Raw genomic sequence first — 24,711 nt, 5'->3', positions numbered from 1 at the left:
GAATAAAGCTCAGTGGTAGAATGCTTGTCTAGCATGTGTGAGGTTCTACCATTAAAAAAAAGAGAGAGGAAGAGGAAGAAGAGGAAGAAGAGGAGGAGGAGGAGGAGGAGGAGGAGGAGGAAGAGAAGGAAGAGAAGAAGGAAGAAGAGGAAGAGGAGGAGGAAGAGAAGGAGGAAGAAGAGGAAGAGGAGGAGGAAGAGAAGGAGGAAGAAGAGGAAGAGGAAGAAGAGGAGGAGGGAGAGGAAGAAGAAGAGGAGGAAGAGGAAGAAGAGGAAGAAGAAGAAGAGGAAGAGGAAGAGGAAGAGGAAGAGGAAGAGGAAGAGGAAGAGGAGGAAGAGGAGGAAGAGGAGGAAGAGGAGGAAGAGGAGGAAGAGGAGGAAGAGGAAGAAGAGGAAGAAGAGGAAGAAGAAGAAGAAGAGCCCCTTTCCAAAAAAGTGGCTAATGATATGAAAAATTGAATTTTAACCTGTATCTAATTTTAACTAATTAAAATATAAGCTTCAATAGCCACACACAGCTAGGGACACTACATTGGGTGATATAGCTCAGGGGAACTGAAAAGAAATATTTGTGCCTTAAATCCTGATTTAAATACTAAAAAAAAAAAAAAAAAAAAATCCTGTAGATGGACATATACATAGATGCTTCTTCTAAACCTTTTTTTTTCTTCTTTTTAAAATTCTTATGACTTATGAGGAGAAAAGGATTATAAACAACATAAAAATGTTGCTGCACTTGTGGGAACCAATTTTCTGTACTCACTTCCTCAAGGGGTCTAGAAGATTGGTTGTAGAGTAGGCGATATGTTATTATTTCTTAAAGAGTTTCTAAAATCGTAGCTGTCTAGATCTCTCCCAAAATTTCTGGTTTAATGGGGGGGGGGGGACTGATACCTAAGCATAAAAGTTCCTTAAAGCTATCCAAGTGATTCTAAGGTACAGCCAGAGTTGGGTACCCCTACACTAGTAAATCAGAAACTATTTATTAAGCATAGAAGCAATATGCAAATTCAGACTTTTCAGGGTGGGGTACCAGGGACTGAACCCCAAGGGCACTTTACCACTGAACTATATCCCCATCACTTTCTACTTTTTATTTTAAAACACAGTCTTGTTAAGTTACTGAAGGCCTTTCTGGTTGCTGAGGCTGTCCTCAAACTTGTGATCCTCTTGCCTCAGACTTCCAAGTCACTAGGATTGCAGGTGTCCACCACTGTGCCTTGCTAAGACATTCCTTCGATGGCAGGTAAAGAAAGCCTTCAGACAACCCAAATTCAAGTCAAAACCCCATAGGTTACACATTCTAACATTCAGGAATGACTTGGGTAAACAGTCCTAAGTTTTTATAATTGCTGAATGTTATGTAATTTTGCAAAAGAGATTAGCAAGGAAGAAACAAGCTAGATAGTACTGACTGTCAACTTGCACTTGCTACTTTTGTATATATTATTTAATTTCAAACCCAAAATACCATGGAGGTAGTTACTGTTCCATTATTTAAAAATTTTTTCTAGGATTTGGATAGTTTGTCACAGTGAAGCCCTTTACACTCTGATGCAAAAGCATTCTCTTTGAGACAGCTTGTTTCAGAAAATTTCCACACTTTTCTAGTGTGAAAGCAAAACAAGAAAAAGAAAAAGCAGGGTTCAGTGGTGGAGCACAAGATAAGGCAAGGGAGTACTTGAACCAGTCCCCATTCCTATAATTCCTATGCATCTGTTTGCAAACTCTGGGGAAAATAAATTAGGTTTATAGTTCAAATCTACACCAGTCTCTATACTAGATCATTGAGGAGTTGCTTTTTTTTTTTAATCCTAAGAAAGTAAACAATTCATCTACTGCTTCACAAGCTATTTTTAAAGTTCTCACATTTGGAAACAGGGTACATACAACAGGATGCTTATTCACAAAATAGGAATAGAAGAAGGATGTTAAGCATGTTTTCTTTTTTTCCCCAGACTCAAAAGATTGTTGGAACTTCTCCCAAAACAGTTTACAGACCACAGTTTTTAATTTTATTTTATTTATTCATTTTTTGGTGGGTGGGGGTGGGTACCAAGGATTGAACTCAGGGGTACTTGACCACTGACCCACATCCCCAGCCCTATAAAACACAAAAGTGTTTTATTTAGAGACAGGGTCTCACTGAGTTGCACCTTGCTTTTACTGAGGCTAGCTTTGAACTCGCGATCCTCCTGTCTCAGCCTCCCATCTCTGCCTCCAGAGGCACTGAGATTACAGGCATGGGCCACAGCGCCCGGCCAGACCACAGTTTTGATAAACATATTTAAAATGAGTATGGAAATTATAACTTTAACTTAGGCCACTGAAAGTCATATATTAATTTATTATTAAAAGCTATCTTTTTAAAAAAAAAAAAAACAGTTCCTGAATTGTTTGACCCATCTCAATATTCAAATTACAAGGAAAAGGTTTTCAGGAAAAAAAAAAAAAAAAGTGTGGAGGAAGTACAGAACAGATCCCCACCACTCCCATCAACACTGATCTTTCTTTCCTGAGACCCAATATCTTTTCTCCTCTCAGGCTCCTACCTTTGAAAGTGACATTAACTCAATGAGTCAAACTGGGTTACATCAGAGACCTGATAGAAGAATACTTTCAACTAGCTATTCTAATTAACGGCACAGATTTTTCCCAATTCATATTTCAAGCCACATATGATGGTACATGCCTATTACCCCAGGTACTTGGGAGACTAAGGCAGGAGGAATGAAAGTTGGAGGCCAGCTCAGGGCACTAAGGGAGAACCTATCTTAAAACATAAAAAGAGGGGCTGGGGATGTGGCTCAAGCGGTAGCACGCTCGCCTTGCATGCGAGTGGCCCGGGTTCGATCCTCAGCACCACATACAAACAAAGATGTTGTGTCCGCCGAAAAAACTAAAGTAAATAAATAAATTCCCTCTCTCTCTCTCTCTCTTAAAAAAAAAAGATGAATTTAAAAAAAAAAAAAAACATAAAAAGAGCTGGGGGTATAGCTCAGTGGTAGATTGCTTGCCTAGCATGCACAAGAGGTCCTAGGTTTAATCCCCCCTGCATAGAGGGGAATACATATTCAAAAATAAAGGTATGATGACAAGGAATTAACTTCTAAATGCACTGGCTTGGATTATGGTTGTGTTTCTTTTCAACTTCAAAATTATTTGACTACACTATAAAAACATTTTGTAGTTTATTTAAAAATTATATTTGTAGTTTATTTAAAATTTATCACAGGAGAAAGACATTCCAGTTTCTTCAGGACATTTGGGGCAGGATAAACTGGGAAAATATATACCCAACTGATATGGAAGAAGCTACAAGGCTTCCTCATGCAATCCTTAACCTATTAACAGTGGGGTAGAGCAAGTTTTTCTTAATAGTAAAGAATACATCAGTTCCATTCCTTTAAAGATGAACACCTAGCATACAAAAGAACAGATATTCAATTCTTTCACATTCAAATCCTACTTTTAAAAAGCTGCCCTCCAGAGAGGGAAAGGGGGGGGGGGCGGGCATGTGTGCTAAGTTTTACAACTTTTTATCCCTACCACAGTATTAAAATCTGCCTTTTAAATTTATGCTGGTTTGTTGGCATAGAGGTGTATGCCTGTAAATCCAGCAACCCAGGAGGCTGAGGCGGGAGGATGGAAAGCTAGCCTCAGCAATTTAGTGAGGCTCTAAGCAACTTAACAAGACCTATCTCAAAATAAAAAATAAAAAAGGACTGGTAATATATCCCAGTGGTTAAACACTCCCTGGGTTTAATCCCCCATACCCAAAGAAGGTGTATGGATGCATATGACACTGGTTTTAATGGTGTGTGTGTGTGTGTGTGTGTGTGTGTGTTACTTGTAACATAAAAGGCCATTTATATTTTTGGATGCTGGGGATCATCATTAAAAAAAATGTACACTTTACACACTAGTAAATCTTTTGGTAAGATAAATGTAAATTTAAAGTAAACCTACAAATGGAAAAGGAAGTCATAATTCTCTAATTGCACAAGTGAAAGACACTATAATATTAGTCTCTATTCTTAATAATTAACCCTCAATATTTTTTTAATTCTAGCTTCCATCCTACCCTTTCCCCACATACACTCCCACAAAGTCTCCAGAACATCAAAGTTAGAACACAGTGTTATGAAAAAAATTACAATAAACCTAGGATTTAGATGATAAAATAGTTAATGTGCTTCTGTATGAATTACTGAATCAATATATGCATGAACCTAGTAAAAAGTGCTTCTGGTTATATTTTACAAAGAAATAATTTGTAGATTAGAAGCCAATGAGCATGAAACAAGTTTTCACCTTGACCCTGCCAACCCAGTCAATAAAACTCTGGGAAAATATCAACGCCTGTTTCCATAATAAGAAAACTTAATTTTTCTCCCACACTTTAGTAAAATCTATAAATATAAATTTTTAAACCATGCTAATTAGTTACTAGAGTCCTTCAACCCACAGATCAGGTGTCCTACATTTTGTTTAGGTCCCGCCTTGAAAACAAACCCGATTGCCCCATTTTCTGAGAGGTAAACTCAGCTCCAGGCAGCTCCCTATGAAGTCACCGCGTTTGTTGTTTCAAAGATGCAATTAAACGAAAATGACACAAGTCTGTAGAAGAGATTAGCTGTAAGTGTGTGGAGGTGTAGATCCTATATGTGCAAAGCTAATGAAAACTGTGTTACTGTAAATCTTGGGGGCTATGTTTTTACCCATCCTCTCTTCTCCAATATATTTACAACAAAAATAAATTCGTAAGACTTTTCTTGACTTGGGTTTAACTTTAGTTTTTCAGCTTCTGCACTTACAGTACCATGTAACGAGCAAAGGCGCGGAGGGGAGTGCGGGGGAGAAAAGAGTTTTAACTTGAGCAAGAAGAAAAGCAATAAAAGCTTGCATCAGAGAGAGTCTCCCTCTGCCCCCTTCCTCTTTCCCCACCCCCTCTTCTTCGAGCCCTTACACACACACATTCTTCTGGGCGGCCTCTAACCACACCATCTCCACAATCATTTACAGAAATTAGAAACAGACTTCGGGAGCCTTCTCTTCGCACGCACTGAGTAGAGCTGTCTGTACAGGATGATGGGGCAATGTCACTCCCTATTACCCCACAATCTCTAGCCCCCCCCCCCCCCGACTTTGGGGTTTCATTCCCAAGAATCTGGCTTTCTTCCGCAGAGATGGCTCTGCCTAAATGCAATTTCTTCTCGTCCTTTCCCACCCCGGTCACCCTATCCTCACTCTAACATACAAACACACCCTACCAGCAAAACCAAAGAAAAGTTTCTTTCACCAGGGCAACCGAGGGGTTTAGGGGCTGGAGCAAAAGCAGAGAGAAGGAAGAAGATGAGCGAGGGGTACTTTGGTTCTTGAGCATCCAGTCCAGCGCCCTGGGCCGCCCTAGTCCTTACCCGCTCGTCGGGAGACCCGTTCCTGCTACTGGAGCGCGGAGCAAGGGTTGCGGGAACGCGACGTCCCGGCTGGCGGCTGGCGGCCGGCAGCTGCGGCGGGTGCGGAGAGCCACCACCTCTTCTCCCCCAAGCTGCTGCGGGCGTGGGCTGAAGGAGCTGAAGTAGAAGCCTGGGAGAGGAAGAAGAGAAGCAGCATCTCCTCCTCCTCCTCAACGCCTCGGAAACGCCCCTCCCGCGGCGACCCCCGCGGGCTTCCTGACCCCAGAGCTATAGCGCACTCGCCGCCCTACGGTGCTCTGCGCCCCTTCAAGAAACTTCGCCGAACCCTCTAGCGAGAGCGCCTCAACTCCGGCAGCAGACTCTGAGCGCTGCCGAGGCGGCTGAGGCAGACCGGGGAGCGCTGCTCCGCCGCACGACGGTCTTCGGGGGCCGCGACCATAGTGTGTCACCCTCGCCGCGGCGCGGCCGCCTGAGCTACTGGCACTACGGGAGCTCCACCTCGGGCGGCCGCGCCGACCCCGCCCCTCAGTCCTGTCACTCAACTTTTCCCGGGCTCCAGAAGGACCGCGGATCCCCGACCCTGAGCTCCACTCGACTTCATTGGCTCGTCTGGCTCTAGCCCCGCCCCCTCCCCAGGGAAGAGGTCGGCTGGGAGACCGGCGCCCGAGTTCCCATGACAACCGGTGCCTTGGGCCTGGCTTTTAGTGTTCCTCTGAGTAGCCTGACGCTGAGGTTGATGGCCGAGCCGCAAAGATCCGAGAGCCTGCTTTCTGGACTTTTAGGCTGAGTTGAAAATGCATCCAAGGACCGCCACACTTCCAACTTCAGAAAAAACTGTGTGGCCTGGGGAGTGCGTGCCCCGGAGAGGAAGAAGCGCTAACTGCTGGCTCTTCTCGGATCCACCTCAGTTACCCCTCCCCCCGCTTGCGCTCCCCTGCCTCAGCCTTGTTTCCATAATCTCTCCTGGAGATTTGGGCTTTGAAAGGGTGAGGGGAAGGTGGAAGAGAAAGACCAGAGCTGTGCCAGTTCCCTGGAGCCTTAAAGCAAGTTCGAAATGGCGGGGTTAAGGAAAACAGCCCCGTGGTTTAAAGTTGTAAAGTCATCTTCAAAGGTGTGGTGGCAACACAATTCAGAATGCCCTCGGGAAAACTCAAAAAATACTCAAAAATTTCAAAAGTATGTAAACGCTGGTTTTGGTATTTTCTCTTATACAAATAATAGTCCTAAAGTTTAAAAATTTAAATTAAAGAGGTTTAACGTAAGATAAAAATAATCTCCATTTTTCTCTATATCCTACAAGTTGGCGAAAGTCAATCGTGTCGTCATTCCTCTCAGAGAAACTAAAAGATTTTTAAGTTTTAATAATTTACAAGTAAGTCTTGAAGAATTTATGAGCAAACAGTATTTAGTTGTTTGGGTTTTGAGTTTTAGTTTATCCTAGAGGTACAAGGTAACCTGTTCCACTCAAGAGAAGGAAATACTCTGCCCTTTTCCCCGAGTTAATTTAGTCTAAAACCCCTCGTGCTGATCCCTCGGTAAAGCTTTATTTCATGCCTGGCTCCAAAATGGAGAGATCTGAGGCTTATCTGGCTTCCCCTAGAAACTGCAATCCTAGGTTCCCCAGCCCCTGAGGCTGCTGTACATGTATGATGAATGAGGGAATTAATAGTAATGATTTACCTTTGGCTAGCACTTGAGTTTTCATTATCTCATTTACTAAATGAATAACTGTGATGGATGTCTTCAGTCAGATGTGCCTTGCTAGTATGCATTGAATGTGATTACTCACAGTGCTAAACAATGGAAAATACACAACAGAATTTTAAGATAAGGGCCCTGCCCTCAAGGAGCTAACCATGGAGCTAAGCAAGCAAGCTAGCACTCTAGAAGCAATTTGAAAACAATTATAGCTAAAACATTCAGGCACTCTGGAGTAACAAAGCAGGTAAAAGAAAGTTGGGAATTTAATTTGGGCTTTGAAGGGTAAGTAGTGGAATGAATGAAGCAAAGATGAGGAAAGGAATTGAGGGAAACATCAAACTAGCAGCAGGAGGAATGAGAGGGGAAATAAATAGCAGTGAGAAGACCAGTGTAGTTGGAGTGAAAACAGAGGTGAATGGCTTGGGGGGCTGGGTAGGTGGGGGGGGATGTCCTAGCCCTTCCTCCAGTTTTAAATATCCTGGTTCCTGTATCAGGGAGGTAAAATAAAGAGAGAGAGGCAGATTTTGGAAGAACAAAAACTTTCATGGAACATCTGCTTTTGTTTGCCAATGAAAGAAAGTTTATATATTTATTGGAAAGAAAAACAGTATTCATAATACCTGCTAAAGCTTGTGTAGTCCTGTCAAAAAGAAGGTGTAGAGAGAATAGCATCGGAAATTTACAAAAAAATTAGAGAAACCACAGTGCTGTAAGGACTTTCTTTCTTTTGCATTAAGGACATTTCAGGTGGTTGCCCTCCAGGCCTTTTCACCAGTAATCCCTTTGTTTGGGATGAGCTGAAAGGCTGTTTTTAAAGTAAAGCTAGATAAAAAAAAAAAAAAAAAATACACAAAAGGGAAATCTACAGGTTAATCTCCTTTCAAATGTAATGAAAAATCCAAATAAAATATTACTAAGTAGAACTCACGATTGGTATGTGAAAATTAAGAGGAATTATTCCAGGTATATAAAAATCATTCAATAACAAGAACATTTTTATATAGTTGACTATATTAATAGGTCAAAGGAGAAAAACAGTATGTCTCAATTAAGGCTGAAAATGTTTATAAAATCTTGCATCATTCCTAATTAAAAAAAATGTTTTAAGAATTTGGAATAAATGATTTAAAAAGTAGATATGTTGTACCAAACCCAGCAACTTGCTTTATAATAAAACACTATAATTATTCCTGTTGAATTCAGGAACAAGGCAGGAACACTTACTATCAGACCGTTTAACAATGGAACTGATAGTCAATGCAATTAAATATGAAATAGAAATAGATTAAATGTTGTACTGCACATACTTATGTCAGGATTGTCATTTGTATGCAAATGATATGAAAACCCAAAGGAATCAACTAAAAAACATTAAAAGCATTAATAGATGAGTTACTTTTAAAAGCAATAAAAAACGAATTAGAGTAACTAGTTATAAAATCAACATACAGATTGAGTTTTCCTGTGTATAAACCATAAGCAATTGAAAAATACAATATAAAAGGAGTTCTTTTTCTGTTCCACTCAGAGAAGGAAATCCCCTGCCCCCATCCCGGAGTTAATTTAGTCTAAAACCCCTCATGTTGATCCCACCAAAAATCAAATATCTAAAAATAAATACTAAAAGAAATTTATAAAAAATTTTAAAACAAACTTATAAGACACAAGAATTTTAAAAATAGAAAGGTACTTTAAATACCAAGATTCAAACATTGTATGATTATAATGTCTTTAAAAAGTAATCTATAAACCAGACATGGTATCAAAGGCCTATAATCCCAGAGGCTCAGAAGGTTGAGGCAGGAAGATCACAAGTTCAAAGCCAGCCTCAGCAAAGGCGAGGAGCTAAGAAACTCAGTGAGAACCTATCTCTAAATAAAATACAAAATAGGGCTGGGAATGTGGCGCAGTGGTTGAGTGCCATGAGTTCAGTCCCTGGTACCTCCCATCCCCCAAAAAACAATTATCTATAGGGGCTGGGATTGTAGTTCAGTGGTAGAATGCTGGCCTCACACATGTGAGACACTAGATCCAATCCTCAGCACCACATAAAATAAATAAATAAAAGTACTGTGTTCATCTAAAACTAAAAAAAAAAAAAAAAAAAAAAAAAAAATTTAAAGTAATCCATATACATAGTATAACTCTAATCAGATTGCAAGTTCAAGGCCAACATTAGCAATTTATTGAGGCACTCAGCAACTTAGCTAGCATAAAACTTTTGGGATTTGATAAAATAACTTAAAAATTTATTTGGAAGAGTATAACAAAAATAATCAAGAAGACTATGAGTGGAGAAATCACATAGAAAAAATACTAAACTAAATTATAAATTACAATAATTATCAGCAAACTAAAGTGGTCAACTAGATGCAGTATCAGTAAAAGGGAAATGTCTATCATTCAATTGGTATTGAGAAATCTATTTCTCATATATCTTTTTTGATTCGAAACTACATATCCTTTTTCAAAGGTTATTACATATCTATGCCTTGATTTATAATGTATCTTTGATCTCTATATCAGATGTTTAGATGGGTCTAACTCTTTTGTGAGGTTGTACAATATTCTTTTGCTTAAATGTAGCATAGTTTATTGAATTCTTCCCTTTTCAATGACGCATAGGTTATTCCCAAACTTTTGGTGCACCTGACAAATTGAAATACATTTTTTTTTGTATTTTGTTCTGGATTACATATGATATAGATTTGTAGGTTTAGCTTCTAGAAGTAATTGCTGGATTAAAGAATAGGCATATTTTATATGTTAATGGACAAAATCATTCTTCCATCTAGGAAGATGGGACAAATTATAGTCATCCTAACAAAAATAGAAAATTTTATGGCACACAGTTTCCCCACATCCCTATCAATACAGCGTTAACAAAATTTTTTTGATCTCTGTCAATATGATAGATCCAAATTATATCTGATGTAGATATAATTTTCATCTCTCATATGAGCATCTTTTTGTATAGATAAGCCATATTTTTTCTGTCACCAAGATTATTCTCCCATGTTTTCTTCAAAAACTTTTTTTTAATATTTTTTTAGTTGTTGATGGATTTTATTTTATTTATTTGTATGTGGTGCTGAAAATTGAACCTGGTGCGTCAGGCATGCTAGGCAAGCGTGCTACCACTCAGCCACAACCCCAGCCCCTCTTCAAAAACTTTTAAGTGCTTATTTTTCACATTTAATCTTTTTATCTTTTAATCTTTTTATCCATATGGAATCTACTTTGGCAGTAGCAGCAGCTGCCCAGTTGTCCCTATGTCTTTACCTAATAACTTAGTATTCCCCCACTAGAATGAAGTGCTTTCTATATATTTTAGGGTGTACTTCTAAGCTATCATTGGTTCAATAATACTTAGATTTTAATGAAAAACATGAAGTCATAAACTACTAGAAAGAAATATAAGTGAATTTATTTAAAATCTCTGAGTAAATACAGTCTTTCTATCTGCGCTGAAACTCAGAAATACTAAAGAAAATAATTTGTGAGAATACAGAGTTTCTGTAGTATAATGGCAAACAACAAACAAAATGCCTTAGAGGTTTTTTTGTTTTGTTTTGTTTTTGTTTAAATACTCTTAGTACTTATAGTCTATATAACTGGCAGAGAACCAATACCTTGAATTAAAAAAAAAAAAATTTACAAGCCCAAAGTGATGGTGAATGCCTGTAATCCCAGCTACTCAGGAGGTTTAGGCAGTAGGATTGCAAATTCAAGGCCAACATTAGCAATTTAGCTAGGCACTCAGCAACTTAGCAAGAAAGAGTCTCAAAAAATAAAAAGGACTGAGGTTCAGTGGTAGAGTGACCCTGGGTTCAATTCCCAGTACCAAAAAACAAACTTAAAAATCAATAAGAATAATAGTATGATTGAGGGTTGTGCGTAATTGGAGAAAGACATGAATGAAAAATTTACAAAAGAACACATATAGATAGATAGACAAACAGTAAATATTTGGAAACAACAAGTACTACAGAAAGAAAAATTAAAAGAGAAATTTCATTTGTAAGTATTAAGTTGGGAATATTTTAAAGACATATTATCTAATATTGATGAAAATATGTGAAATAGGAAATGTTCCATGATGGTAGAATTATAGATTGGTTTATTCCATTTGTGAGTTCAATTTCAATGTGTTTCACTATTTATAATGTTTATAAACACAAATACACATACTGGGAATACAGTTTTGGGGATCTGATGTCCATTATAGGTTCCAGTTATGGCCATGAGTCCCACAGAAAATATTTCCAACTAAGTGTATCACAAGAATGATCCCTAAACGGGGAGCATTCTGAGATCTGTTTGCCATTTGGTGCCAAATTAATTTTTTTTTCATTTCAGTAAATTCACATTTCAGTAAGTTCACAAAGGTTTTTTTTTTTTATCTCTCCAAAATATTAAGATTGCATACTTTTAAGGACATCAATTTTAAAATATCACTTTTAACTTAAAGGCTGAAATTGATTCTGGGCTAATCCAAATTTGTAATCTGCAGAGTTTTCCCAGCTGGCTTCTTGTGTTGTCCTCAATGTAGAATATTTATATTCTAGCTTGGACTAGCTATGTTAGTATTGTTTTTTTTTTTTTTTAAGTCCAGAAATATATTATCTATCATTTCTTTCTTACAGGTAAAAACTGTGATTGGAACTTTGCCCAGGAGAGAAGCAGAAGCAAGATAAGTCACCCACCAAAACATAAGCAGGTAATTGGAGCACAAACTCTGACAGTGTTTAAGGAAGACTCTGTGAGGCAGCACTAACATTTCCAAGTGAGCCAAGAATTAGCTGGGGGGAAATGCAGTGATGGAAACCAGATAGGACTACAATTACCCTCGGGTCCACTGAATAAACAGGTTATTTTCTTTTAGTAGCTGAACCCTCTTAAAATTTGAGAATTCCCTTAGGATGTAGAGTTACAGGACAGCAATGGCATAGATAACTCTAAATGTTGGGAGGCAGCTTGGTAGCTCAGCACACTGAAAAGAGCACTGCATTTACACTCAGAAGACTTAAGTACAGTCTTTTCAAATTCTTTGGTCCTCATTTTCCTCATCTACAAAGTGAAATAACTAAGAATAGCTAATATGTTCCATATATGATAGTCTATAAATATTCAGCAGGATCAAATGAAATATGTGTACAAGAAGTGTTTAAAAACTCTAAATCACAATTAAAAAAAATCAAAAACAAGGACAAGAAGTTGTATAGGTTTTTTGGAATTAGTGGAGGTTTAGATGAGATAATTTTTTAAAATAATCTCATTTTGAAGAAAAAGTTTGGAAAATGTTTTTTAGGTACTAGAACTAGGTAGCCTCTATAAAAGATTAAGCCAGAATTTTACTTTATTTTTATTTATTTATTTATTTATTTATTTATTTATTTATTTATTTATTAATTATACTGAGAGTTGAACCCAAGGCACTTTACCCCTGAGCTACAACCCCAGCCCTTTTGTTTTTTCTCTTGAGATAGTCTTGGCTCAGTTGCTTAGGGCCTCACTAAATTGCTGAGGTTAGCCTCAAACTTTAATTCTCCTGCCTCGGCCTCCATAGTCACCAGGATCACAGGGGTGTGCCACCATATCCAGGAAATTCAGAAACATTTAATTGCGGTACTCCTGTAATTTATACTTTTCTTTGCCAACCAGCTTCTTCGATACTTCACTCTTCCAGTTGCCCCTCACTGGCCCCAAACTAACAGGGGTGATGGAATTAGGGCTGGTTGCACATTACTCTAAGTGCAATCATATATTCCTACTTGGTTTGTTTGTTCTTCAAAGCTCTTCCTGAACCAAAATCTTTTCCTTACTTAAATTCTTTAGTCAGAAATTCTCACATTCAGTTACTAACGAGTTAAACTGCAAAGGTGTTATCTTCAGAAGATTATAGTTAAAATTCCCTTTACCTTCTAGCTCTTTCTCTTCACACATTACCCTGGATTGGTTTATCAGATTAGTTAGTTGTCACTTTAAACCCTGAGGGAGAAAGATACTGAAGCAGTAAATTCTAATTAAAGAAGAGAAAGGAGAAAAGAGGGGAAGCCAGTTTCGTGTGTGTGTGTGTGTGTGTGTGTGTGTGTGTGTGTGTGTGAGTGAGAGAGAGAGAGAGAGAGAGAGAGAGAGAGAGAGAGAGAGAGAGAGAGAAAGTTGGGGGCATGGAGAGAAATTTGGTGGCAGGAGAGAGGAGAAATCTGTAGTATGTGGGTGACCCTTAGGGCTGATGATACCAAGGGAGGAGATCAGGGAAGTATATGTGGTACTAAAGAGGTGTGGCACTGAAGTCAAACTGCGTAATTTACAATTTTTATTAGGGTTGGTCCTGTCTGACTCATTTCTACTACTTGTCCTGGCAAGTTATGTAACTGCCTATTGAATTTGGTTGAAGGGAGTATGGCAAATAATCATAACCCTTCTGCTTTTTGAAACTTAGCTATGTTAGAACATACTGTAAGCAATTTAATATGAATATACTGTCATCTAAATCTGACCCAGGGGACTTGTCTTTTGGTTCATGGCTGCTAATCATGATTTTTTTTTTGTTTTGTTTTTAAGTATTCCATCAAATGGAGGCCAAGACAGAAGTTAAGCTTTCTAGGTTATGTTCTCTTTTAAAGTGGTGATTGTACATTGTGATGTGAGTAAGTTGCTAGGCAAGAAAGTTGATCATGAAAGGCTTTGTCAGGTGGAGCTGGAATTTTTAATAAAACTAAACATCTCTTCAGTTAAAAAAAAATTAAGTTGATTGCCTTAATTTTTACATTTCCCTCCATAAGTCTAATGGAAAACTTCAAGGAAAATGATCTTACATATAGAGACTAGTTATCATTTTGGAACCCAATCCAGACTTATTATACTCATATAAAAGGGGGAAGTGCAGAACCTGCTACATTTGATAACAATATGAGAAGAAATTTGTCTTAGAAAGCTGAAGCTGTTAGGATGCATAGTTATTCAGTAAAAACAAAGAACTATAAAACATTATACATAAATAACTTAAGCATTTTATTTGTACTAGAAACCTATCATTACATTCATTAGCCAATCTTTTGATGCTGGGCCAAGTCCCTTTGACCATAGATGTGCTGTTGAGAGATCTAAGTTGTCTTTTTTAAAACAAACTGTTCCCATATGCATTCTATTTTAGTTTTTGTTAAAAGAAATGTAAAACTTAAAAACACTTATGAAACAATATTAATTTAGAATACTTCTATATTTGCGTAATACATTCCAGTTCTCTTTCCCATAGTAATTTATGGCAGTAACTTGTCTTTTCGCAGCATCCAACTTCATTATTTTTTAAATTGTGGTAAAATATATATAACATAAAATTGTCACTTTAAACTTTCTTAAGTATTGTGTGTGTGTGTGTGTGTGTGTGTGTGTGTATGTGTGTGTGTGTGATGATGGGGTTTGAACCCAGGGATATGTGCATGTGAGGCAAGCACTCTACCAACTGAACCTATATCCCCTCTCTTTGATTTCATTTTTAATAGGGAAAATCTCTTTTTTACTTACGTTTAGTAAATCATATAAAAATTAAATTATCTATTTATGTTAGCAGGAATAACTCCTTAACAATTTGGAACTCTCACTAAAAACAATTGCTTTTTACATAAGTTTCATAACAATTGCTTTTTACATAAGTTTCATAAGAACAGGAGTTTTGTCTGTTTGTTGACCATCCCAGAACAGTTCCTGTTGCATAGTAGGCATTGATGTTACTGAAGGAAGGAATGAAAGGCTCTCTGTAGTGATAACTTAGCTGGAGAAACATACATATGTAGGCATATTATAATATAGACCATTTATAAACAAATCAGAGACCACAGGCATTATTCTGGATGTTTATACAAGAAATGGAGAACATTGGTTAATGGTTTGATTAAGTGGATGTTATTTAATAGAGCTATTAATTTTGAAAATTTTCTGCATATAATGCTTAATACAATATCTTGCATGTCATAAGTATTCAGCAAATCTTAGTCTTTGTGAGTTTGTTGGTTCATCTCTTTATTCTTGGAGAGAGAGAAGGGAAGGGCAAGGACAAGAGACAGTAACAGTGTGTACAGTAGCTCAACAATGTCTGAGCCAGCTTCACTGCGATTCTCCCTGCCTTTCTCATGCAATTAAAAAAAGACTGCTGGGCTGGGGACGTGGCTCAAGCGGTAGCGCGCTCGCCTGGCGTGCCTGCGACCAGGGTTCGATCCTCAGCGCCACATACCAACAAAGATGTTGTGTCTATATAGAAAATTTAAAACTTTCCGGAAAACACTTCTCTCCAATGCTCTTTCACCCTCATGTGTTTCAGATTATATGACCATTTCTGATTGCAAGAAGAGCAAAGAATCAAGTACTTAGCTTTTCTAGCCTTTAGTGGAGGCAGGCATGGGAAACAGGGATTGGAAACAGCTATTGGTTTATTTAGACAGTAATCAGTCTCAGCTATTTTAATATCTATAGTGTGGATATAACTACATGCTGAGTTAATCTTCAGTAGGTAGTGAGGGTAGGTAAATAGGTAGGTTATTTAGACATTAAGTTTTTCCATGACTCTGTATGTAAACAAATAAGATCTTAAGTGTGTGATTTCAATTCTAAATAAATTTTTTGGAATTTGAATAATTCAATAATATTTTCATAAGATAATGATTTTATTTATATCATCTCAAATGTGATATAGTCATGTTCAGACTGTAAACACAGTAATATAAATATGCAATTATAAATTAAAATTCAAAAATCTTATAAAGAGATTACATTTTATATAAAGTATCATTGATTTTTCAGTACCATACAAAGTTTCCCATCAAATTACTAGTCTTTCAGGGCCTATCAGTTTAGCTCTCAATTTCTGTTTGACAGTCGTCAGTGTAAGGCCACTGACTCTCTTCTCACCCAATGGAATTTGTATAGGTGTGTTTCTTTTAGATGACACAGACAATTATTTTAGTCTTATCCTAATTAATATATTAATCTATGTAAAATGTAATCTCATTAAGGCACAAGAAGTGTGTTATGAGAGTGAAGACAGAACCTATAAAAGTAATTATTTGATATTATTTTATTAGATTTCAGATAGAGTTTGTAAAACTAAAGTTTTCAATTTGTATTTCCATGACATACGCAAAAATCCTTGCTTGATTTTAGGTTTTATATTTTGATTTTATATTTTGTATTTTGGGTTTTATTTTTCTCTGAAAAGCATGTATTGATCCTAAGAATATGGTATTCAGTCCTTGAAAATAATACAAATTTTGTTCTGTATTTCTGACAAAGTAAACAAAAATGCATTAGAAAATGTGCCTCGGACTTTTAAATAACTTCCTCCCAAAGGGAACTGTTTACTACTTTAAAAGATCTAAAGGTAGAGCTGGAGATGTGGCTCAAGTGGTTGTGCGCTCACCTGGCATGTGTGCGGCCTGGGTTTGATCCTCAGCACCATATACAAACAAAGATGTTATGTCCACCGAAAACTAAAAAAAAAGTAAATATTAAAATTAAAAAAAATATCTAAGAGTAGTTTTAGCTTAACTTTTCTATTCTTTTCTAGATGAATTTTAAATTTATTATTATTTTCATTTTATAGATGATAAATGGTAAAATATTTCATGTGTTCTTGAAGGCAAAAAAAAATTTTAAATAGAAATAAAGAAAGGAAAATGTTTATCAATTCACTTTGAAGCAGCTGAGAATTCCTATTACTCTTGGCAAATAATAATAAATGATATTTTAACAAAAATGAATTCCTGGGTTGAGGGTGTAGCTCAGTGGTAGGGTACTTGATAGCATGTGTGAAGCTCTGAGTTTGATCTCCAGCACCACAATAAATAAATAAATTTCTATTTGGACATCAATTGTCCAAACCACTTGATTCATATGTCACCTCAGTAAAGACAAAAAAATTTTAAAAAGATAAAGAAGGCTGGCAATGTAGCTCAGTGGTAAAGTGCTCCTGCAGTCAATCCTTAGTACCAAAAAACAAAACAAAACAAAAACAAAAACAAACAAAAAACCACAATAGATTCTGTTCAAAGATGCATGGATAGAAGTTGTATATAAAGAATTTAGAGTTCTTAAACTTCATCTTCACCAAAATGCACATACAAACATATAATGATGAACTACTCCAAGAAAGATACCTTGGTTCTGCAAAACTGAACAAGAATGAACATAACAAATTTGTTCAGAGCAAATGAACACCCACCGGGAATATTTGGTGTGATTGAAACATTGTCAACTGAGTTTTACTAAAATGCTTACCATTTTTCTTTGGTTTTTATTTTCATGCTTGTGAGCATACATAATTTTCATGGAAGAATCTTGATTAATTTTCTTTATTTGAGAGATGATATAATTAATATTTGACTGAATTTTTTACCATATTTTAATTACATATTATTTATCAACTTTTAGCAGGTTAAAAGGGGAGTTTGTTACTTTCTTACTTTGTTTATGGTTGTTTTTCAATAAATAATAAATTCCTTCTAATTATTTTACACATGTGTAAATATTTCCTCTTCCTGTTTTTGGCATGAAGGTGCTATTTTATTTCTTTCTATAGATTTTATTTCAGATAAGGGTATGCCTTTATGCCTTAAATTGATTGATTGCTGGTTCTTCTCCCTGTGTTCTGGGAAGTGAGTTGAATCCATAGAAGACACAGAAATTTCCTTTCTCTCTTGAAATGTAAAAGGGCCAACTTTTTAAATATGTATCCCCCAAATAATAGTAATTTGAATTAGGGCATAAGACCATTCATTCAAAGACCATTTACCATAGCAAAACCATAGAAAAATTCCTACCTGCCTTTGATTTCACAGTTCTAGAACAAATCAGCTTCACTGAGAAGCCTTAGGTCAAAGGATATTCCTGGATTATATTGATTTATGGTTGTCATGTGCTGCATTTTTCTTTCTCTCCTCTACCAAATCCCATATTCTGAGCTCTACTCAAATAAGTTTTCTTCTGGGTTGTTCATGTTGCAGGAGGTAGGGAAAGGGTTACATTACCTACACAATCCTAAGCACCTTGGCTTCTATTAAAATCTTGCTAAAAAAAAAAAACTTGATTTTTTTAGTATTATTACGTAGTCTTTTAGCATTTATTTTATGATCTTTGACTATATCAGGTTTATACGTAAGCATATATATATACACATGCAATATAAAAAAATCTTTGCTAAAGCTTAATATTATTTAAAATTTACTTAATTACTACTAACAAGTTATGGAAAAAATAACAAAGTTGAGTGAAATTAACACCTTTTTACTTTTATACAAAGGACATTTTGAGATATTGTTGAATATTTGTCTCCAATACTCAAAATTACTACTTGTTAAACTATAAATTTTCTTTAGGTTGACTTAATTAGTAACTTTTTAAGAATCCTAAAAAACATAGAAAATATATGCCTGATTTTTAAAATATTTTTTCCTCAGTATGAACTGAGAAACTGTAAAAATCTGTTAAATGACTATTATTATAGGCAATATTTTGATGATTAAATGATTAATAATTCTAAGATGGTAAGACTTCAGCTAGTGTATTAAAATTTATTCCAAAACATTATATGAAATAAAACAAGATATAGAAGAGTATATGGAAAATATGAATATATATATTTTATGAAATGTATTTCTTACATTTATATAAAGGAACATCAAGAAGTTCTTATTTTTTTAAAACATTTTTTTTTAGTTGTAGGTGGACACAACACTTTTATTTTAATTTTATGTAGTGCTGAGGATTGAACCCAGTGCCTCATGCATACTAGGTGAGCGCTCTTCCTCTGAGCCACAATCCTAACTCCAAGAAGATCTTATTTTTAAAAATGGTTACTTATGGGATGGGGATGTGGCTCAAGTGGTAGTGTGCTTGCCTAGCATGCGTGAGGCACTGGGTTCAGTTCTCGGCACCACATAAAAATAAGGAAAAGATATTGTGTCCAACTAGAATTAAAAAATAAATATTTCTTAAAAAATGGTTATTTATAGGGAACTGGGAAGAATGCAGTGAATGTGAACAGTAGCAGGTGCAAGAACTCCTACTGTATACATTTTGATATCTTTTAGCTTTTTAAAACATGTGAAATGACCTAGTCAGAAATTAAGAGAATTCATAGAGAAATTTAAACACGAGAGGACACCTAAGAAAACCTAAGATGAGGGGTAAGAAACAGAGATGGGGAAGATTCCTGCAGTTGGCTTTTGCTTTGTCTGAATGTGAAAGGTGAGATAACCTGCGGGTTCAATGTATTGTTGTAGCAGCAGCATAAATTTGGTATCTCTCTTTCTATTCTCTGCTGAATATCCTGTTGGTGGTAGAAGATATTGAGGTTGAAGGTGCATTTCTAAACTAGATTTGTATTTTTATATGAATTTTTAAAAATTGTATCTATGAATTTAAAATAATTTATTGAGTAAAAAAGTATCATCCTTATTTTACTTGCTTTCAGGGTTAAAAAAAAAAAAAACAGCTTCATTGTTCCTCTAATGTGAATGTTTCTATATATGTAATGATAGAGTTGGTAATCTATCATTATCTTGTAAAGCTATTTTTTGTTTGCTTATAAGGTCTGAATAGCTTTCCATAACAAATCTGGATCTTCTGGATTTTCTGTCTGAAATGCTTCATTATGTTGCAAGTTGGAACTTGACATGCAAGATGTCAATCAAGACAAACGTTTTTTCTTTTTGTATATTATCTTTTCCATGAGCTTTTTTTTTTTTCCATCTCTGCATTCATTATAAAGATTTACTGAGAGATAACTCTTACAAATTACATTTTAAAAAATACTCTTAAAATAGGACATGGTGATTAAGCTGAAAATAGTCTATCATATCAGTGTTTACCATTATTTTAACTTTTAAAAAGAAACATGTTGTATGTAACTCAATTAGTTCTTCGTCAGGTCTTTTAAGAGAAGAGCAGAAACAACAGAAACCACAAAATACAGTAATAGTACATTGGTTTTTATTCCCCCTACCAGGGTAAAGGCAGTCACTTCCAATTCTTTAAGCTCTGTCTTCTGATATTTACTGTCTATTTCTGAATTGCATCTCCCCCCACCCCCAGTACCGGTGGTTAAACCCAGGGTAATCTACCACTGAGCCACAACCCCAGCCCTTTTAAAAATTTTATTTATGTATTTATTTGACATAGGATTTCTGTAAGTTTCTCAGGCTGACTTCAAACTTGTGATCCTTCTGTCCCAATCTCCCAAGTAGCTGGGATCATAGGCATGCATATGCATCCATCTAAATAGTATTCTTAAACCACTTTTGATTTTGTTTAGTTTAGTTTTGTTTGAGATAGGGTGGGGGTAAATTTCCCAGGCTGGCCTTGGACTCAATCCTTTCACCTCAGCCTCCTGAGAAGCTAGGATTAAGGCATATGCCACTGCACTTAAGTTTAAACTGCTATTGAAAGGCGGCAGAGTATAGTTGTCAAGAGCTGTTAGGATTTAAATCTGCTGGGTCACTCGCCATTCCTTTTTATTTTTAGGTGTTGTTTCTTAACCGCAGCCCAATTGATATTTTGTGCCCTATAATTCATTGTTGTAGAAAGCTGTCAAATGCATATAGAAAGCTGTCTTATGTGTGGTAGATTGTTTAGCAGAGTCCCTGGTTTCTGTCTGCTAAATGTTAGTAGCACCCCCACCCCAGCTGGTAACAATTTTAAAGATCTCTGGATGTTGCTAAGCTAGGAAGATTGGGTAGTAAATAAAATCACCTCCAGTTGAAAACCTCTGAACTTGGGGAAGTTGATTCAGTTTTCTGTAATTTTGCTCTCTCATCAGGAAATTGGAATTAATATCAAAACCTACCTTATAGAGCCAATACCAGGTTAAATGGTATTTGCGATCCACTTACTTCCTGATGTGTAGTATGTAGTCTTTAAATATTTTCACAATAACACACTATTTTAAATTCTTAAGCTCTTTGTTTTATTAATAATATCCTTCTCATTTTCCTAATGCAATTATTATGATTTCTGTTTGTGTCAGTATTCAATCTTTATAATGATTATGATCAAGCAGTAATTTTCTCATGCTATTCTTTTCCTCCTAAAGTAAATAATTGCCCCCTTTTGTTGGCTTGTTTAGTTTTCTATGTACTTAAATCTCCTCAAATTGTCTACCAGAAATGTAAATATTCTTTCAATAAGATTGGGTACAGTTGGCAAACAATTTTTCCCCTTCAGGGATATTTTTACTAGAACTTTGCAGTCTCCTGTTCCAATATGGGCTTGTTACTCTACAGGCCTGACAGATCTCATCATATGCCCCTCTAGGCATCTTGGGTTTGTTGTCTCCATTCAGCAAAGAACTGAACAGGACACAGAGACAGCAAGCAAGCAGCAGTTTATTGCAAAAGTGACAGAGACAGACTTCTCTGAAGACCAGAAAACTGGAGACTCTGGACCCTGGAGTCCCAGGGGGAAGTTTTGGCTTGTTCTTTTTATGGTCTCTGGAATTTCCTCCTTCCCTTATCTCTGCCCCTGGTCTCCTCACTACTGTTCATTGGTGTTCCCCATGTCCACATGTGCATTTAAGTTTTTCTCTCAGATCTCCCGCTTAGGAGCGTAAGTACAGATATGGCTGTCTGGGTCCCCGGCTTGGATACACAAGCACTTTTGTCACTGGGGAAGCTGACCTCATTGGAAGACCCTCTCTATGCTCTTTTGGTCTGGATCTGCCTCTGACTTCCTCATTCACCATCTTGCCCTGGCTGCCTGTGTCCTTCTACATCTCCCTCAATCTTGGAATTTCTTTGTACCATTATCCTGGGGATCTCCCTATCCTTAGGGTGTGTTTGGTCCCTTATTTCTGGATCTTATGTCTCTTTTCTTCTACTTTGTTTCCTTATTTTCATGGAATACAATTTCCAGTAAACCTATTGAATGTATAAAAATATGCTTATTCTAAATATAGTGTTGGAAATTATTTTCCTTCAAAATATTAAAAGCATTGCTCTATTGTCTTTTGACGTTCAGATTCAGAGTTACCGTTGAAAATTTTGCCATTCTAGTTTGAGTTTTTAATATGTAAAATGTTTTCCTCAGTGGAGGATTTAGGCTCTTTGTCTACAATGCTCAGAAATTGCATGTAATGTCTTATATATATATGTCTTTTAAAATCATATCAGTGGGCAGTGAAAATTCAGGCCTTTTGATTTAGGAATATAATTACTGTTCTTGTAATATAACTGCACTAATTTCCCTTCCTGAGACCCCAGCCCAACCTCAAAATTTCTTTGAGGAGCTACCATTAATAAGATGCTTAAACTTTAATTTTCTTTCTTTCTTTTTTTTTCCTCTCCTGCTAATTGTCTTCTTTTTGTCCTTTTCCCCGTTTTTTTTCTTCGAAGTTTTTTCCCCCACCCTATTAAAATCTTCTTCTTCCTTCCTCCTCCACCTCCTCCTCCTCCTCCCAGTGGTGTTTTTCTGCTGAGCTACATACCCGAACTTTATTGTATTTTATTTTAAGGCAGGGTCTCACTTAAGTTGCCTAGACTGGCCTTGAAGTTAAGATTCTCCTGCCTCAGCTTTCCAGGTTGCCACCATTGAATTTTTATGTCCTGAGTTTTAAAATCATAGCAGCTCTTTCTGGTGTTTCTTTAAAAAATATACAGTGTTAACCAGGTGGAGTTGCTATAATCCTAGCAACTTGTGAGGTTGCGGCAGAAGGATTGAAAATTTAAGGCCAGCCAGCAACTTAGTGAGACTCTATCTCAAAATAAAAAAATAAAAATAAAAAAGGGCTGAGGACTATAGCTCAGCCGGTAGAGCACCCCGTTCAATCCCCAGTATCAAATAAATATATCCATACATAAAATTATGTACATAAATAAATAAAAATTATCTTTCTTTATGTGTAGTATCTTGTCATCTCTTTGAAGGCATCAATATTCTTAAATGTTTTCTCTGCTTATTGTATTGTTTACCCCAAGTTCCTTTATTTTTTTTCTGTTTATTTTGATCTTATCTTTCATGTTAGAGGTTTCCTTCAGATGTTTTAAAATCATAGTGTACTTTTTCATGTTTAACAGTGAATTGCTTAGATCATAACAAAGTGGGATTTATTACAAGAATGTTGGTTTGCTATTAGAAAAGCTATCAATGTAATTCATCATATCAACAGAAAAAATAAAAGATCAGTTTATAAAAAAGCATTTGGAAATAATTTAAGATCTATTGATAATTTTAAAAATTCAGCAAATTAAAAGTAGAGAATAACATCCTCAACCTGATAAAAGATATTGCTGTGGTTTGGATATGATTTTAGCATGTCCTGTAAATGCCCAAGGCTTGGACCTTAGTACAGTGATGTTGGGAAGTAGTGTGGACCTTAAGTGGTGGGACCTAGGTTTATAAGAATGTGAAGTTGGTTTTCTATTAGAAAAATAATCAATGTAATTCATCATATCAATAGAAAAAAATAAAAGATGATCAGTATATAAAAATCTCTGCCCTTGGAAGAGATTATGGGATACCAGTTTCCCTCTGCTAAAGTGATTTCTCCCTTACAGGTGCTCATGCCATGATGCTATCCATAGTTAGGCCTTTACCAGAGGTCAAATCAATGGTACCTGACTTTGGACTTTCAGCCTCCATAATTGTGGGCTTAATAAACCTCTTTTCTTTTTATTTCTTTGGTGTTAGGAATGGAACATAGGGCCTCATGAATGCCAACTATATGTTCTACAGCTGAACTACACCCCTATCCCCAATAAACCTCTTTTTAAAATAAGTAGTCTGCCTCAGGTATTTCATTACAGTAACGAAAAATGAACTAATACACCTACAAACATACTAGAGCTAAAAATCATATTTAATGATGAAAGATGTTTATATTCTTCCTTAAATCAGAAAAAAAGAAAAGATCTTTGTTGTAACTACTTCTGTGTGTTAACTTGGAGTTCTCCAGAAAATAGATCTAACAGCATGGAGCTCTCTCTCCAAACTTTTGGTGAGAGAAATTTATTATGAGGAATTGGCCCATATAATTATGGAGGTTGAGAAGTGTAAATTACAGTCAAAGGCTAGGAAAAGACCAATGTCCCTTTTCAAGCAGACAGGTATGGGAAAAAGAAGGAAATTCGTGTTTCTTCCACTTTTATCTTGTATTCAGTCCTAACAGATTAAATGATGCCACATTAAGGAGGGCCATCTACTTTACTAAACCCACTGATTCAAATGCCAATCTCATCCAGATATAGCCTCAAAGACATATCCAGAAATAATGTTTAACTTGGGTACCCTGTAGCACAATAAAATTGACACATAAAATTAATAATTGTATTTCATTAAATAGATGTTTAATGGTTTACTGATGTATCCAGCAAAGGACCAAAGTGATTTCACCAAAATAAACTCATTTTTGTTTTTGTTTCATGACCTGTAATTTCTTAAGATATTCCATGCCAGTTTTTGTTTTCCATAGGTTCATTATTATCATCATATCAACATTACTTGTTTTGATACTGGGGATTGAACCCAGGAGTGCTTTATCACAGAACTACATCCCCAGCCCCTTTTTTAAAATTTAAGACAGAGTCTTGCAACGTTGCCCAGAC

General features: G+C 36.2%; 1 protein-coding gene across 1 annotated transcript in view; it reads right to left on the bottom strand.

Moving 5' to 3' along the window:
• Nucleotides 1–5,959, bottom strand: part of PTPN13 (protein tyrosine phosphatase non-receptor type 13) — a 204,995-nt gene extending 199,036 nt beyond the window's left edge. Inside the window, exon 1 of the mRNA XM_081303163.1 lies at nucleotides 5,420–5,959. The gene's annotated coding sequence lies outside the window, so the exon portion shown is untranslated. The remainder of the gene's footprint in view (nucleotides 1–5,419) is intronic.
• Nucleotides 5,960–24,711: the final 18,752 nt, after the last annotated feature.

This window comes from Spermophilus citellus, assembly GCF_964194105.1.
Source record: "Spermophilus citellus genome assembly, chromosome: 8".
NCBI classification, from domain to species: domain Eukaryota; kingdom Metazoa; phylum Chordata; class Mammalia; order Rodentia; family Sciuridae; genus Spermophilus; species Spermophilus citellus.
This window is presented reverse-complemented; position numbering and strand designations above follow the sequence as displayed.